Below are 25,744 nucleotides of genomic sequence, written 5' to 3'. Positions count from 1 at the left end.
GGGTGACCAGGCCAGCAGGGGGGGCGGTTGGGGGCAATTAGGCTGGCGGGGGGGGGGCAGTGAGGGACGACTAGGCAAGGGAGGAAACAGTTGGGGGCGACAAGGCCGGTGGGGGGGTGCAGTTAGGGGCAATCAGGCTGGCAGAGGGCACAATTGGGGGGGCAGTTAGGGGTGACCAGATAGGCAGGCAGGTGAGTGGTTAGGAGCCAGCAGTCCAGGATTGTGAGAGGGATGTCCAACTGTCGGTTACAGTGGGACATCCCCCAAGGGGTCCCGGATTGGAGAGGGTGCAGGCTGGGGGGACCCCCCCATGCACAAATTTCATGCACCAGACCTCTAGTTGTAAATAATGTTGCAGTGAGCATAGTGTTGCATGTATCATTTCAAATTAGTGTTTTGGATTTCTTCAGATAAATACCCAGAAATGGAATTACCTAAAATATCCAAGATATGGAAGTGACTTAAGTGCTGTTGGGGAGCACACGAGACTTGGATGGAAAGTTTTTAAGGAGGACATTCTGAGAAAAGGGAAGTGTGTGGAAGTCCGCCTGCCCTGTTTATTAGAATTCAGACTTGGGGGAGACTTAGGGGAGTGTCGAAGGCTGCACTGCTAATTATTCCTTGACCTTTCCAAATAAGTCTGTGCATGTGCAGACCCCGAGTGTTTACTGGAATCCTTAATCTTGATCTCTGGGTGCCCTTGCATGTGTCCTCCCAAGATTACTTCCCCTACTGATTATATCTTAAAGATAAACTTTATCTCAAATTGCTGTTACAATGAAAGGCTAATGAAGCAGGCAATCAAGGCTGTCCCTTAGCCTCTCTTTCACAGTGAAACTGTGTTGGAGTAATCTGTTCATCCATTGTTCAGGGGCTGCAGGTCAGCCCCGGCAAAGTGCCTATCAATAGAGGATAACATACTCTTGCCATTTGCAACAACATGGATGGACCTAGAGGGTATTATGCTAAGTGAAATGAGTCAGACAGAGAAAGGCAATTATCATATGGCTTCACTTATATGCAGCATCTAAAAAACCAAAATAAATAAATAAACAAAACAGAAACAAACTGAAAGATACAGAGAATAAATTGATGGTTGCCAAATGAGAGGGGCCTGGGGAGATAGGTGAAAAAGGTGAAGGGATTAAAAGTTAAAAATAGCAGTTATCAAAGTACTCAGAGGAAAATAAAGTATAGCATAGCCATGGGGAATAATAGTCAATAATGTTGTTATAATTATACACAGTGATAACTGGGTACTAGACTTATTGGGATGATCACTTCGTAAGTGATCAATGTCTAATCCCTATGTTGTATACCTGATACATAATATTGTATGTCACTGTAATTAAAAATATTTAAAAAAAAATAACATTCCATCCTCAAGAATGAAGTGGAATTGGGCAGTTCAGGAAGAAATACCAAGAATTGACAGCAATGTTTTAGCTCATGGTTTTTAGGCAGCAATTATCTGTAAAGCTTGTGCCCAGGCATCATCAACCCATTGTCTGCTGGACCCCTATGTAGAGGAATTCAATTCTGGGAAATGGCAATCACAACAGTAGACTCCTGTTAAGAACTGTAGCCTGAAAGAAAGAGGGCGGGTGCTATAACTTGAGAAGCAATTCAAGTGTCAACAGTGATCACTGATGCTTAATGCGTGAAATGATTGAGTAGAAAGCAGTATGTGCTTCCTGATGATGCCTGCAGAGATCTTTATTCTTCAGAGGAAAGCAGTGGAACAGTGTGACATCTGCTTTCTGATTTGCAGTCTCCTCACAGAATAGATTGGTGGACTTTGTGATGCAGGTCATGGAAGGGATGGGCAAGGAGATCATTGAGATGAAGCTGATGGTCATTGTCAGAAATGTGGATTGTGACCAAGGATTTCTTCAATACTATTTAGAACATCTTTTTGTTTCTTGTGACCTTCCTCCTCAATGTTCCCCATGCTTCTGTGACTGTCTTGTTACTCGGTTTGTTTGTGTTGTGTGTGTTTTTTTCCTGGTATAGAGCCTAATTTTCAGATAACAAAGCTAATGACTTTATCTCTATATTTTGAGAATGAAGAAACAAAAAGAGAAAGAGAAAGAGTAATGTCAGCATCAGAGAAATAAGTTAGAAATATTTTAAGAAACTGACAATGCTATTTTTTTATGCAGCAAATCAGGGAAGGACAATAGATCCTGAGGACAAGAAAGAAAGTCAATAAGCATTTGCCTTAATAACTGTGTCCAGCTCACTTAGAAAGTATAAGCTAAATGTTATATTATTTATGTTTAATTTGATCAAATGTAACTTAGTTTTTTATAGTTTTATGAATATTCAATTATGTTTGTTGTGGAATGTCTTAGTGTTAGGACTATTTAAAACAGTGGTTAAATGTAATATTTTTTAAAATTACTTCAGCTATTGACTTGCTGATTAAACTGGGGATAAGGCAAGTTATGTCTGCATCTTGTCTATGCCTCCACCTATTGCACAGAGAAAATTTAATTAATTTATTTAAACAAAGTATATTTGTTTATTATATATCTTCTCTAAATACCTATTTATTTAATATTTATAATATTGCATGTACTACTGGTAAATATATACTGGGGATACTGTTGTAGACAAACAGCACCAAGATTTCTCCTCTCATGGATACATAAATAAAATTATATAAACAAGATACATAAAACATATTTCACTAATCTATATATACAAAAGGCTAATCCATCGTCTGACTGTCCGACTGGCCGGTAGGTATGACACACACTGACCAGCAGGGGACAGATGCTCAGCACAGAAGCTGCCACGCTGCAGTGCCTTGGCAGCAGCGGTTCTCAGGTGAGACCCCCCAGAACAAGAGAGGAGGCAGCCTGATTCCTCGCAGGGCCGTGAGATTCCACCTTCAGCCATGGGTTATGTTGTTGCTGGGGCACTGCTGGCCCCGAATCTGGTTTACTGCTGAGCTGCGGAGACCGCAGACACCCTGTAAGCCATGGCACTGCCCCAGATGTGGCTGGTTGGGGAGGGACTGCGGGAGGTTGGCTCCAGGGAGTGTCTGGCCATTTATCCCAGTCCCGCCCCACCGGCCACTAATTAATTTTCTTTCAATGTGCATGAATCCGTGCATTGGGCCACTAGTATATAATAATATGTAGTGTTCCTCTATTCAGGAAACTGAATCAGTAATGGGGGTAACGTGAATGTATATGCATGTGTGCATATACAGGGATAAAAAAGGTGGCTGGGAATGGATTCTGTTAGATAGTGGTAATTGAATGAAGAGCTGTATGAATTTGGGAATGTGTCATGAATATTGAAGAAATAACATCCTTCGAAAAAAGTACAACAAATCTAAATACCCTGAGGTAAGAACTCACTTTGCATATTAACAAATTTTAGGAATCTATGAAAGATGAGGTAGAAGCAAAGGATGAAATACAGATAGAGACAAAACCAGGGTATTTGTAGGCCATGTAAACCATAAGTGATCCCTGAATTTTATTTAATTTTTCTCACAGTTGGTGGCTGGAAGGTCAAGATCAAGGTGCTGGTAGGGTTGATTTCTCCTGAGACCTTTCTCCTTGACTTGCAAATGGCCCCCATCTTGCTGTGTCCTCACAAGGTCTTTTTCTCCTTGTGTCTCTTCCAATTCTTATAAGGACATCAGTCATATTTCCATTTCTTATGTAAATATTGTGAATTAAATCAATTGGCTATCACATGTTAAACAAAACTTGGAGCCCTAAGATACAACCCATTTGACAATTATATGTTATCATTTTTGCTTAATTTATTCTGCAAATATTTTGTAAAGATTTTTGTATGTATATTTATAAGAGATATTTGCCTGTAATGCTATTTTCTTATAAAATTTTTCTAAGGTTTTTGTTATATCTTCTGTCTTTGTCAGTACATATGCAGGCAATGAATTTTATAACCTAATTCTCTTTGTGTCGAAGAAGCTTTTTCTCTCAAAATATATTTTTTAAAATATTGCTAATTAAAATAACTTTATTCTTTATTTCTTTCTCTTTTGTAATTAAATTAGATAATATGTCCAACACAATTTTAAAGAGAAATAAAGCTCTTTGGTGTTTTGTGTTTGCTACCATTTGGATTAAATATTTTTTATTTATTTAAATATTAAATTTTTATTTGTTTGTCTTATTTTAATGCTTTAAAAATATGGGTATTTTTATCCTATTCTTCTACATATATAGAAATTTAGTAATCCTCTATAATAAAAGGCTAATATGCAAATTGTCTCATCGACCTGGAGTTTAACCAGGGGGCGGGGCAGGCCAGCCAACAGCCTGTGGCTCCTCCCCCAGCCAGCCCTGCCCCCTATCTGCCCTCCCCACCCCAATTGGGGCGGGTTGGCCGGACCCTACCCGTGCATGAATTCATGCATCAGGCCTCTAGAACTTTCATATATCCCTATACATATGACAGATTTGTTAATGGATTTGTTAGCTCTATTAATATACTAGAGGCCTGGTGCACGAATTCATGCATGGGGTGAGGGACCATGGAAAGTTGGCTGGAGAGGAGGAGGGACAGTGGGTGATTTTGTTATGAGGATGGAGCCCTCATGAACAGGATCTGTGCCCTTATAAAAAAGTACCCAGAGAGCTCCCTTGCTCTTTTCCCATGTGAGTTTACAATAAGAAGTCTGCAACCTGCAAGAGAGCTGTTATCAGACACTTAAATCTGCCTGTGAGAAATAAATTTCATAGCCTCCAGCCTGTGAGAAATATATATATTTTTAGTTTCCAATATCATATTTCTGGTTGTGTATTTAATCTAGTTCTGCCTCTTACCAGCTATATACCAACTGTATAATATTAAGTTACTAAACTTTAATTTATCGCAGTTTGTTCACATTATTATTTGAATTTAGAGAATTAAATAAATTACATAAATAAAATTCTTAATAAAATTTATAGCTCAAATACTCATTAATTATTTGACATTGTTAAAACATGGTTATATACAGCTATTCATTTATGTTCATATGGTCAAAAATTGTAGATTTTTATTCTTAATACAATGTATTTTTTCATTTATATAGTTCAAATTCATTTTTTCTTGGCTTTACATTATTTCCTCTTATAAATGTATCATAATTCACTGAAATATTGATATATGGAGGGGTGTTCTTGTTGTTTTTTTAAATTTCTTTTTTGACAAATGCTGCCATATATAACTTTACATATATATTATTTGTATAGAATTAGTCTTATAAAATATTTTTTTAGAAATGGGAATGATGGTTCAGAGCCTATATGTATTTTTATATTTTTAACAAAAGTCACCAGTTTGCTTTAAAATTATTTACATTACTATAAGTTATATATACGATAAATATTCTCTGATTCTTTATCTGTAGTATTATCTCAGTTTTAAAATAGCCAGTATATGGATAGAAAATGTTTATTCATTGTTACCTTAATTTGCATTTTGACTACTAGTCAGAGTGTCTTTTCATATGGTTATTCAGCATTTGGGTTTGTTCCTTTGTGAATTGTCTCTTCATATTATTTCCTATTGAGTTTTTTGCTCCTGACTTACCAATTTATTTTTCTCCTGTGTTTTAAGATGTTTCTCTCCATTTGATATTTTAAGCCAAAAATTCTGGTCTCAACAGTGATTATATCTTCTTCAATTCACTTACTAAATTGTTCACTTGGGGAATCATATTTTTGTATATTTCCTAGTTCTAAAAAAGTGCTTGTCACATGAGTATGCTGCCTTTGAATCTATTAAATTTCTTTGTTATTAATTGAGTTGCTGCCTGTCAACAATAACGGCTCTGCTTTCCTTACCCAGTATTAATATTGTTTTAAGTGTTACTCTTATCTTGTTACCTAGAAGCCTTCAGTTTGCTATTATTATTGCACTTTTTATTATTGTGTGGGCTTCAGGCTTGATTGTTGCAGCACCACCTAAATGTGAGCAAATGGCATGAAAAGCATTCCTCCCCACCCCCCTAACCCCCGCCCCCTGCCCTATAAGATGCCTTTTACCTACTAAGGCACTTAAGTAAGTGTGTGCCTGAGTCTTCTCACTTTTAAGGCCTCAGGGTTGAGAAGGGCCCAGAAAACTCTTTCAAGTTTTCACTGTCCTCATTGTGTTGACATTTCATATGTAAGTCAAAGGATCTCAGAGAGCCAAGATTTTCCTAGGATATGCTGAATGTAATATTCACCCAGAACTGTAGCTCATCTCATAGTGTCAAGGGACATCAGAGTTTTAGTTAGGTAGAGAAATTGTTAAGGTCTCAATCTTTCCAGAATGCCATACCTGTATTTTGTTTCCATGATTAAATTTCCAATTATTTAGATTAGCTTATAGTCACTTGACTATAGGGAGTCCTCCCAAAATGTATACACATGCTTTGAATAATTATAAAGGCAGCGCATATTAAAATACATTTCAATTTCAAAATTGAGCTGTTAGCTGTTAAAGTGTGTATACATTTTTGTGGAAACATTGTATATTGAAATCGTTAAAGTATTTATTCAAAATTGTTTTCAGCGTATAAATACAACCTGAAAATAATCTACTTTAAAATAGATTATAGTACAGTTAAAATTGGTAACTGCTGTTTTGTCTCAGAGAACTGCAAATACTTTTTTTTTAATTTAGTGATTTGAGAAAGAGAAAGAGAGAAACATCTCTTGCTGTTCCAGGCATTTATGCATTTGTTGGTTGCCTCTTGTATGTGCCCTGACCCACACCTTGGCATATCTAGAAGTTGCTCTAACCAACTGAACTACCCACCCAAGGCTGCAAATACATTTTTTAAGCCTCTTCCTCTCTTTGTATTGTGATGTTATATTCTAACTTGTAAATCATAAAGATAAAATTCCAAAATAAAAGAAATTTAAAAAGTGAGATGAATATAAATCTTGACATCTTTTTTACATAACTTCTAGCAAGCAAAAGCCCAACAGCATTCAAGTTCTTAAAATACAAGTTGTCTTGAGAATTCACACAAGAAAAATTCTTTGAGTCATGTATTGCACAGTTTCACTCTGACGATAGACTGATGAATGGTATACGTGATCAGTAGTCTCCAAATCTCAATAAATAATTATCTTTATAATAAATGTGTATTTTTCTTTTTCCAAGTTTATATTCTACAAGTTTTTTTTTTTTCTCTTTAAATGCTTTTGGTTAGAGTTGATTATGTGTAATTACAGTTCACATTTCATGTATGCCTACTTTTAGCATAACAGTTCTCAAACTATTAATGCTATGCTTTAATGCTGCTTAATAATGGTATACTAGTAGGTTGATGGACAGTTTTCTTATTACAAGTAGTTCACTGTATCATAGGTTATTTTTATGTCTATAGATTGGTTGTCTTATGCTTTGTACAAATCAGATATTATGTGCTCCTTATCCCAAGCATGAAGAACTACCTATCTAAAACTTTAATGTAATTAGGTTAGCTTCATGATAATTTCTATTAATAACACATTAAGAAAAATAAGAAAATCAGATGCTACATTCTGTTATAATCTATACTAATAAAAGAGAAACATGCAAATTAACCATCACTCCGCCATGCCAAGCCACATCCACCAGCCAATCAAGAGTGGGTATGCAAATTAACCCAACCAAGATGGCGGCCGGCCACAGAGCTGGAGCAAGCAGGAGACTTGGGTTGCTCTGGCAATGGAGGAAGCCAAGCTTCCCGCCCACCCTGGCTGGCCCTGACCTCCGCTCAAGGCTACAAAGTTTCAATTATAGAAGATAAATTAATCCCAACAGAAATGGTGGCAGCCATGGAGCTGGAGCAAGCACGAGGCTTGGATTGCCCCCTGCGATGGAGGAAGCCAAGCTTCCCACATGCCCTGGCCTCCACTCAAGGCTACAAAGTTTCAATTATAGAAGATAAAAAAATCCTAGATACTTGCTTCCAGCCAGCCTTGGCCTCCGCTCAAGGAGGCGCTGAAAAAAAAAAAAAGAAAAAAAAAATAAGGAGGGCCTGGGACCTTGGGTCGCTGGGGGGTGACAGGCCAGGATGGGATGGCAGGGGCCATTGAGGGTAAGCAGACCAGCAAGGGGGCCAGTTGGCAGTGATCAGGACAGCAGGGGGGGGGGCAATTTGGAGTGAGCAGGCCAGCAGGGGAGCAGTTGGGGATGAGCAGGCCAGTGGGGAGGGGAGGTGGGGATGAGCAGGCCAACAGGGGGGGGGGCAGTTGGAGGTGAGCAGGCCAGAAGGGGGGCAGTTGGGGGTGATCCAGCTGGCAGAAGGGCATTTGGGGGCAAGCAGGCTTGTGGCAGGGGGCAGTTGGTGGTGAGCAGATGGGCAGGCAGAGTGGTTAGGGGCAATCAGGCAGTCAGGCAGGCAGGTGAGCAGCTGGAGCCAGCAGTCCCGGATTGTGAGAGGGATGTCTGACTGCCAGTTTAGGCCCGATCCCTGTAAACCGGCAGTAGGACATTCTTCAAGGGGTCCCAGATTGGAGAGGGTGCAGGCCGGGCTGAGGAACACCCCACTCCCCCTGTGCATGAATTTCATGCACCGGGCCACTAGTAAATTATAATACTATACATAATAGCATGATATAAATCTTAATGCATTGTTCTTTGTGACTAAAGAATTCATAAGAATATGCAAGTCAAAAAATTAAATAATAGAAACAACATTTAAAAATTCAGTAAGAAAGTAATATCAACTAACATTTCATCTATGCAATATTCCTGACAAATAGTGGATTTTTTATCCAAAGACTTGAGGTTATCCCTGCCTCTAGTTTTTTAAAAACCTGATTTAAAAACCTTTGAAGCCCCAGCCAGTCTGGTTCATTGGTTGAGTTAACCTATGAACCAAGAGGTCACTGTTTCAATTCCTGCTCAAGGCACAAGTCCGGGTTGCAGGCTTGATCCCCAGTAGGGGGCATGCAGGAAGCAGCTGATTGATATTTCTCTTATCATTGATGTTTCTATCTCTCCCTCTCCCTTCTTTTCTCTCTAAAAAATCAATAAAAACATATTTTTTTAAAAGCCTTTCAAAAATCACTTTACAGATTTTAGAATTATATTCTCTTCATGTGACACATAGGGAAAATAGGATTACCATAAAGTTAAAGTGATATATTGAAAGGGATTTTAAAATTGTAAAAATAGTAGCAATGTGAAGTACTGCTTTAACTAAAGATTCATGCATTTTAGCACATAAATAGCTGAACACATCATAAATGTAAATTTTTAATTTCACATATATTCTACATTATAGAGACCACTAGAGGCCCAGTGCATGAAATTCGTGCATGGGGGTGTGTGTCCCTCAGCTCAGCCTGCACCCTCTCCAATCTGGGACCCCTCGAGGGATGTCCGTCTGCCTGTTTAGGCCCGATCTAGGTAGGATCAGGCCTAAACGGGCAGTCGGACATCCCTCTCACAATCCGGGACTGCTGGCTCCCAACTGCTCACCTGCCTGCCTTCCTAATTGCCCCTGCTTCTTCCTGCCAGCTGATCACCCCCTAACCACTCCCCTGACAGCCTGATTGATGCCTAACTGCTCCCCTGCCAGGCTGTTTGCCCCTAACTACCTTCCCCTGCAGGCCTGGTCACCCCTAACTGCCCTCCCCTGCAGGCCTGGTTTCCTCCAACTGCCCTTCCCTGCAGGCCTGGTTACCCCCAACTTCCCTCCTCTGTCAGCCTGGTCACCCCTAACTGCCCTCACCTGCAGGCTTGATCGCCCCCAACTGCCCTCCCCTTCTGGCCTGATTGCCCACAACTGCCCTCCCTTGTAGACCTGGTCCCTTTCAACTGCCTTCCCCTGCTGGCCATCTTATGGCAGCCATCTTGTGTCCACATGAGGTCAGTCATCTTTGACCACATGGGGACAGCCATCTTATGTGTTGGAGTGATGGTCAATTTGCATATTATTCTTTTATTAGATAGGATAGAGGCCTGGTGGTTTGCCCTGAAGGGTGGCCTGGATCAGGGTGGGGGTTCCCTTGGGGCATGGGGTGGCCTGGGCGAGGGGCCTGTGGTGGTTTGCAGGCTGGCCACACACCCCAGCGACCCAAGTGGAGGCCCTGGTATCTGGGATTTATTTATCTTCTATAATTGAAACTTTGTAGCCTTGAGCAGAGCCAAGCCTCCTGCTCTCTCTGTGGCTGCAGCCATCTTGGTTGAGTTAATTTGAAAACTTCCCTCTTATTAGCTGGTGGACGCAGCTTGTGGGTATAGTGGAGGTACAGTCAATTTGCATATTACTCTTTCATTAGATAGGATTATTCAGGAAATTATAAAGTTGGTCCATATTTCTTTTAAAAAATTAGAGAAAGAAGAAGAACGTGGAGGAAGAGGAGAAGCAAGATGAGGAGGAAAAACAAATAGAAGAGGAGAAGGAGGGTGACCGGGATGAAGGCAGGAAAACATGAAAAACAAAACAAAACTATCAAATCAAAAAAAGACTTTCAGACTGCTACTTGTAGAACAGATCTGTATACTGTTTACAAAAATGAAAAATAAGAAAATGTTAAGTTATCACATTAATGACAAAATTTTTAAAAAAACACAAATATTTAGTTTAAAGTTTTAGCAATAAAGTGTTTTAAAAGCTTCACATTTAGCATTCAGGTTATATCACAAATGGAATCTGAATCATTTGTAGCTATTTGACATCATGATGCTATTTTTGAAGAGAGTAGAGGGTTCATTCTCTATCAAGGTGGTTTTTTTTTAACGATTGTATATGTTAAGTTTATCTAAGTTAATATTTGTAATCACTCTCTCGATTATATATGATTTCCATTTCACATAAGAGAAAACTGATAAGACATTCAACATTACACATTTGGAAGGAGTGAACCTGGATTTGAAGCCCATTATTGAGTTCAAAGATATTTTTATTTCACTGAAAGGGATTAGGCTAAAGTGGATAATATTAGATACATGTAATGTATTAAGACAAGATTAACATTTTTAGGTAATGTTTATAAAACTGGTAAATTTAGAGAAAACACAATCAGCAAGATCAGTAGTCTAATTTTCAACATAATCCTTCAAATAATTTTTCCAACATTTAATAAAATGAAGCGTGATTACTCTTAATTAGAATATGGGTGCCTTTTTGTAAAAAATTTCTTTACTGATTATTAAATTTACAAGAAAATTAAAATATAAAATTTCCCCCCTTTTGAAAATAGAAAATAATCTCATTGAAATCATGACCTAGTTTAAAAGAAGATAAAGATTGTCATTGTTTGATTGATAGAGAGAATGACAGTTGCACAGATCTCAATTTTTCAAACTACTTGGTTTATGGCAAATTATTACCATTTATGTATGTATTCTTATTTGAATTTATTTTAACTTATTTTTCTCTTAAGCTACATTTTCTAATCTATATTCTCCGTAATGCTCCATAAAGTCCATCATAGGCACATATTCTAATATGATTGATGTATGTTCGTAGATAATGATGTCCTGGTAAAATGTGTAATTTTTGTTTGTTTGTCTTAAATGTAAAATTATAACAGTACAAGTGTGCTTTGTATCTTGTTTGTTCTGTTTCCTACTTTTTATTAGCAAAATTATATTTTAATATTTCTCTGTTGTTTCAGATTCATCTTATTTGTGGCTTCTAAATACATGGCATCAAAGAGAATTCTATCCACGTATTTAATTTATCCATTACCCTAGAGATGAATGCATAGGTTTCCTCAGCTCTCAAATACCACAAATACATTCAATAAACAAATGTTACATGGTTCCTCATGGACCTATTATATAAACCTGAGAAATTTTCTGTATATATATAAATAAGACTAAGAATTGTTGCACTGAAAGGAGTACAAATATTAAATTCTGCTAAATACTGCCAGATTGCTTTTTAGAATGGTTAATATTTTACTTCATCTTCAATTAGTAGCTTTTTTGTATATATTTGTGAAGATAAGCAGTCTTAGTTACCTCGCATCTTGGAGGTTGCCTGGTCAGAAACTGGCTAGTGTCTGGGTTCTGTCTTCACCCCAGGGGCAAAGTGTGTACCCAACCAATTTCCCTGGAGACTAATGGCTCCATCTCTACAGCAAGATGTGCCTTTCCTTAAGCCCTGATGGTCTCCAGAGTTTGAGCGGCCACTGTTCCAGTGATTGCTTTCAATTGTTGTTACCTAATGTCAAGGAGTCATCCCATAAACATAGTTAACAATAAAGGTTCTTATCAAGTACATTCAGATCAGCTTCAGAACAAGCTATCTACAAGTTACCAGGAAAGCATAGAACTATCTATCTGCTACCTGTGTGCCCCTGAGATTTAGTAAGCACCAAGCAATGCTGGCGGAGATTACCCTGAGTCCAGAACACACAAGTAGCGTTTTTCAACACATATGGATTATGACTACATTCCCTGCTTGCAATCAGTGTCCTTGGAGAATGATCTGATTATAATTTGGTTCTTGTTCTTTTTAGATTATCAGCTTATTTTTCTTTAAGCTTTTGTGGTCTTTTCTTTATTTTGCTTTTCTAAAATTGTATGACAACATGGAGATATTTAGAATAGTCTTTTTCTTCAGGTTTTGTTAAATTTCTCTATAAGATGTCCAGGTGTGACATTTTCTTTTTCCATCCTATTTGGTACCTAATTTAATTTTTTATAAAAATTTCACAATTTCTCAGGTTCCATAAAATAACCTTGATATTTTGATTTGTATGTCATTCATGAAATAGTTATTCTAAACTCTCTATATGCTTTCTATAGCCTAGGCACTGTTCAAGGACTGGGATATCCCACAGAATAGAGCAGATACATGCCTTTATTTCTTGGATGCTTTATTCTTGGAAGGGAAGAGTCACAATAAGTTGAGTTAGGTAGATAAGTATATAGATAGATATGTTATTGGAGGGTGTCTTCCATGTCCCCACCTGTCACTTGTGGAAGGGCTGCTGTGGGAATAAGAATTTCCTGAGGCCCCCACAAGTTGGTCAGATATTGTGGAAAGCTTTATTGATGAGGTAATATGAAGGGAGCTCCCTTCAAAGGTCCCTTCTCACTCCATCCTGCCATGGGAAAGTCCCATTTTGTCTTCAGCAGGGCTAAGATTAAAGCCACTGCACAGGCCAGAGCAGCATCAGGCTTGCTTAGCTTGTGTTCCCAGCTGCAATCCATGGTGTGTAGGGTGGCCATGCGGCTTCTGGGGCACATGGTGGGCTAGCACAGGTCATGGAGCAAGTGAGCGTAAAGAAGCATGAGCGGAGCAAGAGGAATAAGAGAGAGAAAATTCTTTGTTTCAGACGTTTTACCAAGATTTCCTGTGCTTGCAGTGGCTTCACCACCTAGCCAATGGTCTTTGTTCTCCAGGCTAGGCTGACAGACAAGCTCCTTCCCTACATCACCCCGACTTCATGGCCATGTACCCATCTTCCCCTTTGTTGGTCCCTTCTCCCGATAATTTGTAGGGAATGGATTGATGGTTCCCTGGAGAGTGTAAAGTCCCAGCTTCCCGGTGAAGCTGCCCAGATAACCATGCTTATAATGTCCTCTCATTTGCTCCTTTTCTATTATTAATATTAGCTAACTAGTCAAAAGAGTAACAGATAGATAGACATAAATATATACCTATGCCAGTAGCGTTGATGATTCATGGGTTTCATTTAAATAGTGTCATAATATATTTCATTTTTCATAAGGTGAAATTTGAACATAGAACAGAATGAAGTTGGGAGTTAAGCTCTGTTGATAATAGGAGAAAAAAGGAGTCCAAGCAAAGGGCACAGCAAGTGTGAAAGGCCCTGATGAATGCATGTTTGATGTATTAAAGAAACACTAAGAAGGCTAATGTAAGTTAACAGAATTGAGTAAGTGCAAGAGGATGGCAGAGAAAACTACGTATAGATCAACAGATTGTAAAAGAACCACACTGGGTCTCTGAGAGGCATATGTTGATGAGGCAAAGGCAGACTAGATAAGAGGCTATTTCAGTAACACAGAGATCCATGGTGCAGATGGCAATGAGGCAGGATAGAAAGAAGTTAGGGGAAAAGCTGGAGAAACTGAATGAGGAAGCAGGAGCAGGGACATCCTCTTGCCAGAGCCATAACCACTAGTCATGATCAAAGGTAAACAGTTTGTAGCAGGAAACTCCTGCGGTGGGCATGGAAGTACAACAAGGCTCCCTTCCCAACCAACAGATGGAGTCAGAATTTTTTGCCACAAAGCTTGCAGACAGCCCTCCCCCACCCCCCTTACCCTTGGAAACACATAACATTCCAAGAACTAACTGACCATGAGCATAACTCACTCTCAAGTTGGCCCACTGGGTCCAAGTGCATGAACTTTTCACTTCTTTCATAGCAGTTCCCATGCCTCGGCCCCTTTCTTTTTCTCTACCTGAATAAAACCTGCTTTATTTTCACTCCAATTAGTCTTTGAAATCTTCCTGGGCCAGTCAATGACCTGGGAGCCACCAGACATGAGAAATGTGCCAGACCATACAGACCACGGTGCAGAAGTGGTGCGGTAACAGTAAGAAGTCTTCAGGATCTGCATATATTTGAAATACAAGAAGCAAGAGAAATCTGTGATGGCCACATGTATGATAACAATAAAAAGCATTTGTTAAAACCTACAGAATGTGCAACACCAAGAGCAAACCCTAATGTCTACTATGAACTTTGAGTGATAAAGATCTGCTAATGAAATTCATTGATTCTAATAAATTTACCATGGTGTAGGGTGTTGGTAGTAGGGACGGTGTGCATGTGTAGAGACCGGGAATATATGGAAATTCTACATTTTATGTTCAACTTTGCTGTGAACCTAAAACTGCTCTAAAAATATATATTTGTAAAAAAAATAAAATAAAAAGAAGGTTAACATTTGTCTAAAGCAGTTAGAAGATTGAATTTGCCATTTATAAAGATGAAAAGACTGGGAGAAAGATTTTGCTGCTACGTTGGTAGTCATGAATTTAATTTTGGGCAAACTAATGTGATATGCCCATTAGATTTACAAGTGAAAATATTAAATAGGTGCTTAGAAGTGTAATTCAAAAGTTCAGAAGTAAGATCGAGGCTGAAAAAAAATTAAAAATGTAAGCATATTGATTGTTTTTAAATTTATGGAGATGTGATCACTTAAGTGTGAGTAGAAATAGAAACTCCAGTATTTCAAGGTCAAGAAGATAAAGAGAAACCACCAACAGGAGATGGAAAAGGAGCTTCCAGTGAGGAAAGGAAGAAACCAAAATTGGCATAAAATTGACCATTGGATTTGGTCATTTGAAAGTCATTGGTGTCATTTAGAAAGTTTTTGTTGTGTTGTTGTTGTTGTTTGTTTGTTTGTAGTAGAAATTAAAGTCTAATTGTTTTGGGGTTCAAGGAAAAATGAGAGAAAGGCTCCTGGTGTCTATAGGACAAATAGACTAAATCAGTTTATTTCAGCATTGTCTCCAAATGCATGAATATGAACAAGGAAAACTAACAATACAACCTATAATTTATAAGTAATAGTATCCTGCAGCATAAATTAAAGACAGAGAACACACACAAAAAAATTAACTTAATGTGGAAAACGGGGAAGTAGCCCAGCTGGTGTGACTTCATTGATTCAGAGTCATTCCACGTACCAGGAGGTCTCCAGTGATTCTGATCAGGGCACATGCCTGGGTTGCGGGCATCCCCAGGTAGTGGGTGTGCAGGAGGCAGCTGATTAAAGTTTCTCTCTCACTCTCCCTCTCCCTTCCTCTCTCTGAAATCAATAAAACCATATTTGAAAAAATGGGGAAGTAAACTTCTGCAATCAGGAGAGGCAGCTGCAATACCAGAGCATAGAATTGAAAGGAAAGAAGACAGAAAAGAAAAGAGACCTTTCCAAAATAGAGCAGAAGTGCATTGGGATTGTGTTTTTCCTGTGGCTAATTAGAAATACCTTTTGAGTTCATGAATTCTGGATATGCACCACCTAGCCAAGATCATTACATAAAAGATCTTGGATGTGTAGAGATCTTGTATGAGACTTGCTGATAGAATATTAGTTATTTCATATGAATGATGTTAAAATATTAGCCATTGAAAACTCATTTCTGTTGATATTTGCCAACATTAAATGGATGATTGAGTTTTAATTGAATCTTCAGCTGTGTTAGTCTCAAATTTCTATGTAAAAACTGTCATTTCCAATTATGCAATTCATCATGAAAGTTTGACATAGTTTGACAATTATGTTAACCTGAAATACATAGAAAAGTTGCAGAAGTATATATGTAACTTTGGAATTGGTTTCTAAATAACATGTAAATAGTGTGACAATTATTCCAGAGGACATTAGCTATTGTTTCATTAGCCTACTTAGATACTGAGATTTTATTAATGCATAGCTTATATTCGGTCTTCCATGATGATATTCAATGTAAGGAAGGAGCAAGATTAATGGTATTTTCTAAAACTAAAACTATATATAAACACACTATAGGAATATTAAAATAGCTCCTTCATCATCTAGAAAAGGAAACCAGTGCTTTATATCTGTCATTTAATTTACCTAATTAAAATTGTACACTAAAATAAAATGTTCTCTGTGTGTATAGTCATTGGCAAAAAAAAAAAATAAAATGAAAAATCTCCATATTGCCAAAAAAATGAAATGTCAAAACTAACAATTAGGGACCATTTGAGTTAAAGGAGAGAGTCGGGAAACACTTGAATTTGGAATTATACTGCTCTAGTCCCTTTGGCAAATTATTTTATCTCCTTACTGAACTCTTAAGTACTGTAATAATTAGATAAAATAAAACTCCAAATATGTATATCAGATATGACTAATTTTTACATAATAATATACATAACTTTTATGTATCAAATACCTCACAGCTGAGCTATACAAGAAGAAAGAAGATAACATGACACAGCAATATAGACACTTGCATATTCAGGTTTTATTAAATAAGATATCTCTATATATAAAAGCCTAAGCAACAGCCTACCGACTGGCCAGTAGCTATGATGCACACTTACCACCAGGGGGCAGACACTCAACACAGAAGTGAAAACCACAGGCATGGAAGCATGGAACAGACAGAATCTCAGAGGGAAGTGGGAAGGGGGGAGGGAAGGAAGAAATTAACCAAAGATCTTATATGCATACTAGAGGCCCAGTGAATGGATTCGTGCACCAGTGGGGTCCCTCAGCATGGCCTGTGGGGTTCGTTCAGGTCAAAACTGGCTCTCTGACGCCCCCCAAGGGGTGCTGGATTGTGATAGGGTACAGGCTATCTGTGCACCCGGCCTCTAGTTAAATATAATTATATTAATTGAAAATTTATATTAAATTATATATTATAATGAATATTTATATATTGCTATTAATGGAATTAACAACTTACTGGATGACTTTTCTCAAAGGTATAAATAGCACTAAGCTCATATAAAACACAAGTAGACCTCAGCCAGAAGGGGATGGTTACTGGGTAGCAAAGAAACAATGCATTGTGGTGACTCCACATCAAATTAGTTCTATAAATAAAATTTGTGTATTTCAGTTTGTTTGTTTTTTACATATATTTTATTGATTTCAGAGAGGAAAGGAGAGGAAGAGAGAGATAGAAACATCAATGATGAGCGAGAATCATTGATTAGCTGCCTCCTGCACACCCCGCACTGGGGATCGAGCAACCCAGGCATGTGCCCTTTACTGGAATCCAGCCCAGGACCCTTCAGTCTGCAAGCCAACGCTCTATCCACTAAGCCAAACCAGCTAGGGCTTGTGTATTTCAGTTTTTCAGTGATATCCCCTCCCCAAGAATGGCTATGAGATATGTTCTAAAGATGAAATTTAGGGAGGTTGTGAATTATAGTACTGCAATATTGTTACATTGGGGTGGGAGAAGGTGAACGAATCCTCAGAACTCTGCCCATGATGTCTGCTTTGGGTAAGATGGTGCAGACTTTACCTGTGGAATAACAGTTATATTTAAAAGAAACAGATGCTCCAACACCTGTAGTTGCTCCTTGTTAGCACATCATTATTTATATGCTCTCGAATCCTTAGCTACACCTCCCTTCTATAGACATAATATAATCTCCTTCAGATTCTCTCAAAAACAGTTACATTTCATGTGCCTGAGGATTAGTCTTGATTCGATTTTATAAGAACTCCCCAACCTGCCCTAACACATAACAAATTATTTGTCTATCAATGTGTTGGTGACGGTAGGCCCTTTTCTTTGAGACAAAACTTTTTATTTATTTTATTCTTAGAGATAAAAAGCATAAATGCATACGTTAGTTCACTGATGCTCATTTTTCTTAAAGAATAATAAAAAATGTCAAGGGTAGAAGACTGACAAAAGGATTTTTATTTTGCTTTGTTTTGTTTCTATTTTAATAGGGAAAATTCTCACAGAAGTTAAACATCAATCGTGTCTACACAAAGAGCTTGCTGCCTGAGGCAAAAACAAGCAATGAAAAGATTTCAGAAAAAGTAGTTCCCAAACAAGTGATTTTTACAGATTTCAATACTTTTTAAGAGTTAGATTTACTTTCACCTGACTGTAAACAAATAGGAGCTACATGAATCGGTAACAAACCTTAAAGCTCATGATATGTGAGGTTATTTTATTTCCCTTTAATAGAGTTGAATTCTTTATACAAGAATTTCATTCCTAGAAGATTCATTAGTCCAGGTAACAAGTTATATGAGATAGTAATTCAAAAACTCTACATAAAAGTAGGCCAGAAACCTTGTTGAAAAGTACTGAGTTTTGTGTCCCATTTCAGAGATTTGGTAAGTCAAGATGGAGAAGTAGTCCAGGTGGTTAGATATGCATAGTCCATAGACAGCCACATGTTGTAAAACACTGTTGGTGGAAATTGTTTAATGATGACCATATAGAAAGGATCATATAGAAAGCCTGTGCTTTAGCATGGGCACTGAGAACATTCACTTGGCAAATTTTTCTGCCCAACCCTCATTAATAGTAACTAACATTTTATCTGAAATTATCATCTTGTTGAATCCTCACATCTATCATGTGATAGTGACCTTATCACCGTTTTCAAGTTGAAGGAACTGAAACTCAGTGAAAGTAATATATTCTTATTCACATTCCTTCAATAAATAATAATTACGTGCCTCTTATGTGCCGGGCATTTTTCTTGATAGTAAACTGTAGTGAACAAAAACAAATTAAATTCTTGTTCTTATGGTGGAACCAAGTTTTAGTGAGAGAAAATAAAATGTGAATAAGTAAATATAAGAATAAAACAATTTTAATGGTTTTCAGAAAATACTATAAGACAATATAATATAAATTATCTGATCATAGAAGGCCTGAGAGAGTATTTTTTTGAATGATACCTTGAATACTAAAAAGGATTCTGGCCATGAAAGGTGGTTAATAGATAATTCCAGACAGAGGAAACAGCAGGTGTAAGAGACTCAAGGCATTTATCATAAAGGTTACAGTTGTAGCTGAGCTCTTTCCTTTTTTAAAATGGCTATTTTATTTTGTTCTTTCCTCAAACAGGTATGGACACCTGGAGAGGTATGTCTTGAGGTTATAATAGAACAGGACTCTCATACTAATTGTCAAGTAACAAAACAACAACAAAAAACCAATTTCTCTTGGCAAGCTGGACATAGTGAACTTTCATCAGATGTGAGAGAAGTTGTATAAGTACAAGTGTGTATGACTTTAGCAGTTACTCATTTGTTTGTGCAATGCAGAAAGTTTAGGAATAATGAACCAAAAAGGAAGAAAAATGAATGCTATGGACATGGAGAAACTGAGTAGATTCAACAATTAGGAAGTTCTGAGCAAACAGCTTAGGCTAACCAACACTATAGGGTACTAACTAGAGTTTCAAATTCCAGGCCTCTGACAAAATGCTCACCTAAGCTACTTGTAGTCAAAGAAAATGTTTATTTAACCTTATATGATTTCTGGAATCCCTGGAAGTCTTGATATATGAAGTGTATCTATTTGAAATAAAAGAGTTTAATATCATGTGATAAACTCGTGTTAAAAATAGTAAAGATGTCAATTGCTTCACTGTGTGAACAAAAGTGATTTGTTGAAAAGTCATTCAAATATAAAAACCAGTTGGTTAAAAACTAGCTACTAGTTGAATAAGTAAAGGGCTCCCCTCTAATATATATATTTTTTGGTCCCATCTTTTATGTACTATTTAATGCATAAAGCTAAATCCAATTTCAAGGGAGGAATTATCTCTTTTTACCTTGGGAAATTGAAAACAACACAAAACTAACTTAGGAGCATTATGGATTCTTAATGCTTCTACTTGAAAACTTGAGAAAATAGAAAATGCTCTTAGGTGGTAATAACATGATTTTTTTTTTTTTTACAAATGGAATAATTTTAATTAATCTAGAAATTTTACTATAGACATTACAATAGACATTACATTTAAATAACAATAACTTAATCTTACCATTAAAATAAAAATATGACAAGCATCATATTTTCAAAATGAAAAGTGAACTGGGTCCTGGGAACAGCTCATGTTCTATCTTGACATAGAAAAATAGAAGAGGCCATTAAAGTTAAAAGCTGCAAAACATTTCAGGGTTGCTTGGTCTACCTACTCTCACTCCAAGAATCCCATTATCAGAAACTAATGTCATTTAGCCTTCACTATAGGCTCAGGACTTAACTTGATTACTAGCAAGGGAGACCATAAATCAAAGCAATTTAAGATTTGGCCTCATATCCACCCTACTGTCTTCCAGGACTTGTACTTTTTTCCCCCCATTTTTTGCTGATTTTTCATTGACTTAGCTTTCTTCATCATTGTGAACCTTTGCTATATGATTATTAGTTTCCTTAATTTGCCCTTGTTTTTGTCTGGGGTTCTGCTCCTGGAAACCTGGTCCCCAAAGCAGCCTCCCCTGATTTTTGTCATATCTGTGGATCACCCCTGCTATCATCCAAGTTTCTATATCCAATTGCCATTATATTGGGGTCTTGCCCACTTTGAGATTACCTGAAACAGAGGTAAGTATTCACTTCCAGTTGGCTTGTCTGCTAACAAAATATGACTACATATAATAATCATAGGAGGGATTGAAGAAGCTATAACTTCTAAAGCAGATATCCCAAGCCTATTGAATGAGAAACATCTACATTGCACAAATCCATATTTTGGAGCCCACACACACACACATCTCCCCTGTGACTTTTATCTTGCAAAGATTAGCAAATCACCTAGAAACTTAACTAAATCTATTTCTGGACCCCACTCAGTTATATTTAATCAGAATCTTGGGAGTGGACCCAGGTTTAGGTAGCATTTCTTAGTTTGCTAAGTGATTTTAATGTGTAATCAAACTTGAAAATCATTGTATTCTAAACAACCTGTTTGGCACTGTTCCAATATGCCTTCAGTCACCTACTGCAGATTCTTCTAGATGCTGACTATATTTGCCTTTAGAGTGACTCATATTATCAGCTATTTATGTATTTTTTACATAACACTAGGTTCCACTCCTGCCTAATCTTGATGAATTGCTATAGACTCTGGGCTATGATTGCTCTGAGAAGGGGGAAATGGATCGGTAAAACTTACAGTGAGATATTTACAAAATAGTAAACTCCTGAGATCCTATAGCCAAGGGGTAGTTTTCTGTATGTGACAAAAATATCATGGTTTCACTAATTTAAGCAAAGCAAAGCAAAAAAAAAATTGCCAATAATATTAAGCATAAAATTGTGCATTTTATTAAAAAGAAAAAGAAAAAAGACATGGCCACAGTACATAGGAGAGAGAGACAAAAGGAGAGGTGAAAAGAGGAGAGTGAAGGGAGAGGAGAGGAGAGGAGAGGAGAGGAGAGGAGAGGAGAGGAGAGGAGAGGAGAGGAGAGGAGAGAAGAGGAGAGGAGAGGAGAGGAGAGGAGAGGAGAGGAGAGGAGAAAAGAAAGATATATTAACTTGACAAAATGAGAAATAAAAATAAGCTATTCCTTGGTACCCGGAATGTGCATTTTTCAGTGCATGATTGATCCTAGGGAAACGTCTTAGGTTCAATATTCTTGGGCCTTCTATCACAGTCGTTTTATTTTCCTCCAAGGGACGTTTAGCAATTTCTGTGAAAATTTTAGGTTATCACAATTAGGGTAGGTGCTACCAGGATTTAGTGGGTAGAACCCACTGATGCTGCTAAACATCCCACAATGTAAAGAACCGGCCTCCACAACAGAAAGTATCCAGCCAAGAATACCAGTAGTAGAGAGGATGAGAAAACTTGATCTATACTAGTAAATCAGGAAGAGTCAGAGATGAAGCTAAAAAAAAAAAACGATTTTTGAATAATGGGAATCAGAAAGACAGAAATCCGAGTTTAAATAAAAGCCTGGTTACAAGGAAGTTAACATTCTAGTCCAGACTAATTCAATATATGGAACAAAGGAAGAAAAGAGAACAAATATAAGTAGAAAAGAACCCAAATAAAACTGTGACAGACATAGCTAATGCACAGTCTGTGGTGTTGGAAAGGTCTTATCTCTGTACTATCCAATACAGTAGCCACTAGCCACCTGTGGTAATTGAATACTTGAAGTAAGCCTCTTGAGCTAGTATGAATGAAGAATTGAATTTTGAATTTTATATAATTTTAATTAATTAACATTTAAATAGTTTGAGCTCGGTGAGATTTACAGTCCATCAATCAGATGAATTTATATGAAACTTAAATTTAGAATTAAGTGGGGAGAGAGGCAAGTCCTGTGGATTTAGCCAAGGTGAATACTTTCTGAGGCCAACAGCTATAAGGACAGTTTACCAAATTAGGAGGAGCCATTGGTGGTTTGGATCATTGATGCAATGTGCCTTTGTGGAACATTCTTGGAAGCTCAGAGTAGAGCCCATGCATTCATCATTCCTAATGAACCTGTGAGCTGTCTAATACGCTGTGACAAACATTTCTTGTTTCATAGTGCCCTTAGTGTCTTGGTAATATTTTTACAGTTCTCACAGGAATTTAAACTCTGCAATTCAGGTAATGTTTATAGTGTATTCTTCAAACACATATATTATGTTCCATTTATTAAATAGATCAAAACAACTTAATGGTACTAGTTTCCACAGTGTCAAACTTGTCACTGCGCGTGGCTCAAACATTAAACTATCATTTGTCATCCCTGTGAATTGGTTACCTTCATAGTAACACCACGAAGTGTGTTTAGCTGGTTTGGAAACTGTGGCCTAAAGGTAAATTACACTGTTCAGACAAGCATAGAGTCTATTAGTTCAGCCTTTGCAATGTTTCTGAAAGCTCATTAGCATAAATTATTTCTGTTCAACCTCGTTAGAATAGATTCTATATTTGCAACAGAAACCAGCCTGACACAGAGTAATCCTACCATCACATCCTTTAAGCAGAGGAGAGAGGTGCATTTTGAGAAGACAATAATTGCCCCAATCAGCTCCTAGGTGGCAGAACTGGGATTCTCAGGCAGGTAATGCTCCTCTAGAACTAATAGCAGTAATCATGATTCTATTCTACATCCAACTGCTTGGGAGGAAAATGAGGCTCAGTGAAGTTCATTAGCGGAGTTGAAATCACTCACCTTCACAATAGCGGCAATGGATTTCGAAGCCTGGTGTATCTAATTATGAAATTATTCACTTTATAACATTCTACCCTTACTATTAATTATTTGGTAATAATATGGCAATTTTTTTCCAATTCATTAGTTATTAACATGAGAACATCCTCCCATGCCTACTGCTTCAAGGGTATTGTACTTAAATTCCATAAGTTAGTAATAGTTTTAAAGCCCTGTTTCAGCCTAATCCTGAGGAGAGAAGCTGTCGCTGATTTTTTTTTTCTAGAATTGACATCAAAGTGACCACTTTTGTTTCATATGAAAAAGACTTGTAGATTTCTGCTTTTACTTTACATATTTAATGCAGTGAACTAGAATAATCAGATTTTGGCTTTCTGCTAAGAATGTTCTTGGACATAAAACTGTTTTGAACCAATAAAGATACACAATTTAGAGCATGAAAATTTGTCCATGTGTTGGAAGCCTCAAAATTGTATTTCCAGAATCACAATTCTTTATTAACTTAACTCTAATTTACATTTTACTTGTTCAAAATTACTCTTCAATAGCTTCGTCCAATGTGTTATTCCTAATGAATTCATCTGCTTCTGTACCACTAAAACTATCTTACAGGTTTCCAGTTTTCTTACTTAAGAGTGCACTATGATTCTAGTATTTTTTTTCTAGAATTCATATTTGAAATATTTAAGAATTCCCTAGTTAAACATACAAATTACCAATAGATACTGAAGTATTGAATATACTTCAAATGTAGAAGTACCATTGATCCTTTTTATTCATGGATTCTGCATTTGTAAATTTGTCCATTTGTTAAACTGTATCTCAAACCCCCAAATCGATGCTTGCGTCACTTTCACAGACATGCACAAAGCAATGAAAAAAATGTGAGCCTCCTGGTACAGATGTTTCCAGCTGGGGTCAAACAAGAAAATGCTCTTCCTCTTGTTTCAGCTCCCACACTACAAACAAGTCTCATTTGGACAGTCAACTTAGTACCAATTTTTCCATTTTTTTGAGCTCTCTGTTAGTGATTTTGTTATTTAAAATAGCCATCGGATGTCGTGCCTGAGTGCTGTCCGGTGTTAAAACAGCAAGATGGCTGTGATATATCTGTACAGAGAAAGTTCAGGAGGGAGTTATAGTGCTATCGGTACTGAGTTCAGTTAATGAATCAATAATACACATCTAAGAAGGTGGGTAACTTTAAATATAAACATGCAGAAAACAAGATTATGTATTGATTCATAGTAAAAAATGTTGTGACTAGAGGCTCACAGGAAGAGAAATGTGTATTTCCTCTAGGACCAATGGCTCTGTATGCTAGTCCCCTTATCCACAGGGGATACATTCCAAGACCCCCAGTGGGTGCTTGAAACTGCAAATAGTAACAAGCCTATATATAATATGTTTTTATGCAAATATGCCTATGATAAATTTAAATTTGTAAATTTAGGCACAGTAATAGATTAGCAATGATTATACAAATATCTTATTGTATTGTACACATCTTTTCACTTAAAGGTAGCACTTAATAGATTCCTTTGGCATATCTGAATTGCCAGCACCTTATAATTTAAACTTACCAAGTGTTTATTTCTGCATTTTTTCACTTAAGATTTTTGGACTGCAGGTGACTATGGTTGACTACAGGTAACTGAAATCATGGAAAGGAAAACCATGGATTAGAGTGGACAACTGTATTTAATAATCCACTGTACAGAGAACTTTATGGAACATAACTACCACAAATAATAAAAATCCACTGTACTTGAAATTAATTTCTTCAATCTAAAACAGAAATCTTGCTGCTGAAACTTATTGCATCATTAGTACATTATTTCTGTATCCAACCAAATTGTTCCTGCTTAGCAACTGAAATTGTGAAAACTTTAAAGTATTCTTTTATTTTTTTAATAAAATGGATCATAGTAAAAATTGGCCAAAACACAATTATATTACTATTAATTTACTAAAATAAAACATTTACCTTGCAATTAATTGTGTGTCTGTGGCCTCCACTAGATATAACAATTCAAGCTGACACTCAAGAAAGATTATATAAATTTAAATCTATTCTGACATTCACTACAAACAGTAAATCACTTGGTCCTATAACAAATATATAGCTAATTTATTTTAGAGCCTTTACATTCCAAAACTTCTGTAAGGATTACATAATGTAATTTTAATATGTATTTTGTTA

The sequence above is a fragment of the Cnephaeus nilssonii genome (assembly GCF_951640355.1).
Source record: "Cnephaeus nilssonii genome assembly, chromosome: 3".
NCBI classification, from domain to species: domain Eukaryota; kingdom Metazoa; phylum Chordata; class Mammalia; order Chiroptera; family Vespertilionidae; genus Cnephaeus; species Cnephaeus nilssonii.
This window is presented reverse-complemented; position numbering follows the sequence as displayed.